The sequence below is a fragment of the Artemia sp. Qi Xiang Cuo genome, chromosome 9 (assembly GCF_049724085.1).
Source record: "Artemia sp. Qi Xiang Cuo chromosome 9, ASM4972408v1, whole genome shotgun sequence".
Taxonomy (NCBI): domain Eukaryota; kingdom Metazoa; phylum Arthropoda; class Branchiopoda; order Anostraca; family Artemiidae; genus Artemia; species Artemia sp. Qi Xiang Cuo.
In genome coordinates this window covers 73578310-73584619 of record NC_142802.1, presented here as the reverse complement: position 1 = coordinate 73584619, position 6310 = coordinate 73578310, and positions in this window count along the sequence as shown.

Below are 6310 nucleotides of genomic sequence, written 5' to 3'. Positions count from 1 at the left end.
TTCTATCCCTACTATTTCTTACATTTTTATATCATTTAGTTGTTTTTGGATATAACCCTCCTAGAAGAAATTCATATGTGCCTGTTTATGTATTAAATTTCAAGAAAAAGGAGTGGTCTTTTTTTCTTTTCTTTTTTTTTGAATTTAGTGAAAAAATAAGAGAAAAATGTAGTTGCCTACTGGTTGTCCAGGTACTGAATCTGGCAATGGTTCCGTTTCATGTTCCTAGTGTGATTTATTATAATTTCGTTTCTGTATTTTACTGTTGGCTAAGAGCTGATTTGTGCCACTGTTGTTTGACGTTACATCGTTTCGAAACAAGATTCATGCAAGTATATTACACCTGTATGATTGGAAGGTCAACAGGCCGGTTTGTTTATAGCAAGGGAGGGTCCGACCAGCCGGTTTGTTTTTTATCATAGCAATTTTAGTTGTTTTGTAAAGCGGTGTTCATATGCTTGTCTAGATGGCCTTTGATACCTAGGCACGTTCTTAACTATACATGTATATCCAGGTACTCCTTGCTCACATGTGAAACTCAGTGCTTGGCTAATGTTCAGTACTGAACAATTATGGCTTACCATCCACTTCGAGTGGTGTCAATTCACGAAAATTTAGGAGGACAAAACGTGTTTTCAAAATCAGGGAGGGAAGGGGGCAAAACTTTTTGTTTTCTTCAATTTTTCAATGAAAACACCAAAAAAGGCATTTTTTGATGAAATCACCCCCCCCCCCCCAAAAAAAAGGTATTTTCAAAATCAATGGGGATCTAGAGGGCACATGTCTTTCCCCAGTTGACGCCACCACTCAGTTCTAGAGTCTAGAACTCTGTCTAAAATTTCGTAATCCTACGAATCTGGAAGCTTCTTTTACCACTATATCTACCATATGTGCTAAAGAGGGGTCTTGACATATATGGCTGGCTAGACTTCCGTGTCTAAGCAAGTGGTTGGCCAGTTATACGCGTTTTGGTATGAAAGTCTTCTTGGACATGCATGTGAATGGTGCTTAGACCAGTTAATGGAATTTAGAAAAAATAACTTTCATTTGGCAACTAGGTAATTTTTCAAAACAGTAACATCAAATAGAGAATGATAAAAGAGTTTGATATCCATCGTGTCTGGTTTTCGTCCCTTTTTGGTGAATTTTAAGTAGATTGGAAAGCCAATTTATTGGTAATAGTCAAAACAATATTCATACTCAGTATCCTAAATAGTAATTATCACTGCGCTCTTTGAATTGCGCAATATTAATTATTTTGATTTATTTAAAAGCAAATCTTAGTACACTGCCCTAATAAGTTCAATTATTTCCAGCGCTTTTTTTTCGTTTTTTAATACTTTTGAAGTGCTTCCAAATTGGTTATTAGCACTTCTTGTGTCATTAGAAAGTTATGAATCCAACACAATAATGAGTTGTGTTAATTATATTAGCATTAACTTCTGTCTGAGGTCATTTCCGATTACAGAAACTTAAAAAAACTAATCACAATTAGAATTAATAATCCAACACTAGGGTGCATTAGAGTAGCAACCTTTGCTCGTTGCTATATTCCTATTTTACCCTTTTTGCGAAGGTGTTTTTTCGACCTAATTGAAAGTAAAACTAGAGATTTAAAAAGAATTCTAAATAATATTTGTATGAAGGTTTTAGTAATTCACTTTATGAATTATTTGGTAATGATAAATGTTTGATTTTTTTTTCTATCTCAGCAACCCACTTGAGCTCTCCTCTTATCAGATTTTCGTTACTGCACAAGAATTTAAAAGATTCTATACCCTTTGAAGATGCTTTTTGTGGTGTTTCCTAATCAGTTTACAAAGCATATTTTATGACATTAGAAAGCCCTAAATCGAATTTTGTTCATAGGGACGAGGTATACAGTGGAGCAACAAGTTTATGTATCAAATGTACTCTAGCAAAAATCTGGTAAAGATAAAGAAATTAGTTTTCCTTATTTTCTGGTAAGAAAATAAGGTAAGTAAATTTTGGTAAGTATCGAAAATCAAAGGCGTTAATGCACCACAATGTAGGAGGGGGGGAGAATGATTTTGTCGGTTCTTTAACAAAGATTTACTTCAAAAAATAGGGGAGGGGGGTTTTTTCTTTGACTTTTTTAATGGAAACGGAAAAAAAATTCAAAATGTCCCCCTTTCGAAATTGGTGGCACTGGCAGTGATTAGATTATTGTGAAATATTCACTTGAGATAATGTGTTATAAAAAAACTTATTTAACTTTAGTGTATAAAGTTATGAGTTGAATGCACAGTTCTACTCGAGAAGACCTGTTTTATCATCCATTACATCATGACCACTGCTCCGAGTAAGATATTCTTTATACAAGGCTTATTCAAAGAGTTACAAAGATTTATCAGATCACAGAACTGGTCTTCCGAGTCGAATTCGCGCTTAAAGGGCTAGGCACACGTAGCTGATTTCGGGAACCGATTTCAGCAAGGGTGTATTCCACGTCGAGTGATTTTAATTAATGATGCTAAGAGGCGGGGTGTTAGTGACGTTTTTCGGTGATTAATCATCATTTATTACGTTCTAGACAAGGAATGTACTAGGGCTTAAGAGCTTTAGGCATGTAATTAATCGTATTTAATAATTATTGTAAATTAATCGTAATTAATGATGATTAATCACCGAGAACGTCATTGAGCCCCGCCTCTTAGCATCATTAATTAAAATCACTCGACGTAGAATACATCCTTGCTGAAATCGGTTCCCGAAACCAGCTACGTGTGCCCAGCCCTTTAAATTATAGTACTGAAACTTTTAGTTAGCACAGTTTTTCATAAAGTCAGCATGCATATTGGAACGACTATATAATAACTTCTAGTATATTTTATTTTTTCTGTTTTACTTGCCCTATCTTAGCCAAAAATGTCAAGCTCATATATGTTTCCTAAAATGTAAACTTCGAAACTGGTTTTAATGCTCTATTTATGTTGGCATAACAGTGGAATTAGAAGTGATAAGAAGAATATAAGACTGCAACCATGATCTGAAAAACCTGAAGTGGAATTCAACGCTAACTGAGAGATTTTGTAGCATTAAAAAGGGTGCCATTCAAAACTAGGTCTTATGACCTTGGTTTGAAGTTTTTTTTTAAGTGGATTTTTATTTCCTTTGCAGAGGTCTTCTGGTGATAATATACTTGTGAACAGTCTCCTGTATACTCACAAATACTAGTACCTGCCTCAGATTACGAATTACCGCGCAACTTAGTGTCAACCTAAAACCCTGAGATTCTGGGCTCTTTAGTATTTTTATAAACGAAACGATTAAAATAAGTGAAGTTAGAAAAAGATCACTAACAACCACGAGAGGGCGCTTGAAATCAATTCTGGGAGAGGGAAGCCATAGGGGAGAGGTAGTCACTTATTCGAATCTATCGACAAAAACAGGGGAAAACGTGCTATTAAAATTACAAGTTTTTTTGTGATATTTAGGAAACATTTTTACAACAATAGAGTCTCAAGAGCGGGGGGGGGGAGGGGATTCTGACCACTTTTCCTAAATATGCCCCTGACAAAAATTTACGGAACGTTATAGTGTTGAATCACCGATCCGCGACAATTTTCATGGCGTAGAAAGTTTTTCGATCCCGTTATATTTTTGAGTGGAACTTGTTAAATGGTGTCATTAGCGGTAAAATCTTCATTGCATTGATTAATATAATCTAAGATGGGCATTTCAGTACAAGACAAAAACTAAAAAAAAACAACAGAATAACTGGTTTTAGACCAAATGTAATGAAATTTTGGTTTCGACGATATACCCTTAGAGGGCACCAAGATTCTTGTGGGAGGAGGGGATTTTAGTGCCTCAAACAAGACTCTTTGAGCACTACTGCTAGGTTCTTTTGGATGCTTTTGTCAGGGAGGAGGGATCTCACTTCTGTATACGGACATGCCTTTTTTATACCTCCCTCACTCTCTTCGTCACACATCGTTTGTCGCTTTTGTTGACAGAGTAAAAATATTTTCTCTTAGAAAACACACCCCGCGCAAAATCAGATAAATATCACTTTGTTGGCTTTCCTTAAGGCTACTGTGTTAATGCTATTCAATGTTATCAGTAATAAATTGCTGTGTTCTTTTTATCTTATAGAATTTACCTTTGTGTGTGTAGGATATAATGGGGCTTCCTTTTTTAATAACTAAGCAATAAGTTGTCATGGTGTAGAATCTATTTAGTTTTTGAAATGTAGCATTTACTAGTAAAGCATCCTTCTGTTGTTCTTATTTTCTCATGTGTTTTTTAAATATTATGTCTTGTGCAGTTAACAGTAATAAATTAAGTATTATGTTTAACTTTTGTTTTCGGTCCAGTTTTCTAGAAATCACCAAATATAGACGCAGGGTCGTATCCAGGATTTTTTTTTCTTCGGAGCAAGGGACTTCAAAATGATCCTTTTTGGGGTGGGGGGGGTACAAAAAAATAAAAAAAAATTGTTTATATTGATTTTTGTTACGTTTTTACGAGTCGGACAAACATTTGAGGGGGGGGGGGGTTCTAACCCACCCACCCCTCGATACTGCCTTGTGTAAACGCACTCTTATTAATTTGAAGATATTATGTATAGCCCAGGAAATGTGTTAAAAAAAACGGCCTAACCAGAGAAATTATTCTTTGAATATCCGACAAGAGAAATGATTCTTTGAATATCCGACTCAGAAAAATGCGCTGATTCCAAATATGCAGTTTGCTCATCTAGCTGTTTCACAAATATGTTTTTTTTGGGTTGAGGTGGATTTTGAGGGAGTAAAATTCATGTTTCCATATAAAGGCGTACAACAACAAAATTGATGTCTAGGACAGGGTAATAGATCACGGTGATTATGAAAATTACTTTTATTTGGACGTAAAACTAAAAATTAGGTTTTTTAAGGTTGAGGTTGATTCTGAGGAGGTGAAATGCGTGTTTCCATATAAATGCGTACAACACCAAAATTGATGTCTAGAATAGGGTACTAGATCACGGTGACTGTGAAAATCGCCTTTATTTGAACGTAAAATTAAAACTTTCATTTAATATTCCATCGGTTTCAAAAGCCTTTTGCGACCAGCGTGACCTCACAGTCCCAGCAGGCAAAATATTTCGGGCGCTTCTAAATCGATCGCTGAACTGATAAAACGGCTGGAAACTACCAATCCCGACGTTTTTGACAATTTCCAGAACGGGAGGTATGTTATCTACAGATTCAAAAAATTTTGGGCAGGTCTGTCGTCAGATTTGGTCATTGAGCAAGTCCTCATGCGCTCGTTGATAAATAACGGTAGTCTTACATCGGAAAGCGGCATGAATGAGTTGCAGAGGCTGACCAGGTTACTCTCAGCACCGGCTTGTAGCGCAATTAATTCGTCGATGTAAACTTTTGCTAATGTGCAATAAAAGACGAGCGAACAGCAAAAGAAAGTTAGAGTCGATGATTGAACACGACAACCATGACACTAAGTAAGCTCCTTCGCTTTCTTGCTGAGAAAACCTCTTTCGCAGAAGACCCGAGCTTGCAAAACGTTACTTCTAGAGTTAAGACTAATGAAAAAGTCAATGTCGACACAGCTAGATCTGTCAGAAAAGAAACCATGGATAGCATGACAGGGGGAAACGTCAACAAGTTCACATTCAAGAAATTGCCTGTCGCCGTAACGTTTGCTAATAAAGCTGCGCCAGTTATTACCGGACAGTCAGTTGCCGTTGGTCCAGTATTGATGTTTCAGCAGCTAGTGACAATTTCCGGGAATAGGGACAAGGATTTGAGTCATACTTTAAGCATGAATTGTGTTCACAGCCTCCGTCACTTTTTGGAGCAAACGGACTTCTACGATTAGCCGATAAGCCTGCCCTCACCGATGCGATGTGGCGTCTAGTTGCAGAGCAGCATCCAAAAACTGAAGATTTCATCAAAGATTTCAGTGACAAGTATGTAGTTTTTTCGATGGTGGGACACTGCTTTCAGCGAATCCCTTGGGGAAAAAACTCAACCCATGATAGTTTCAGCCAGAAGTACGTGACATGTTGCACGGAAATACGGTGTGTCAAGGACGTCTGAGGTTTTCGACGGATACGACCCAGCACCTTCAATCAAAGACATCGCCCATTTGAGACGGAAAGGGACACGATCGTACCCACAGATCAATTTTAGCAGGAATATTGTCTATTCTACAAAGAAAGAAGTGTTCCTAAGCAACTTCAAGAATAAGCAAGCAATCATAGCCATGACCATTGAGTACCTGATCAAAGATGGGTGTCAGGTATAACAAGCAGAAGGTAACGCTGATTTTCCCATTGTTCTAA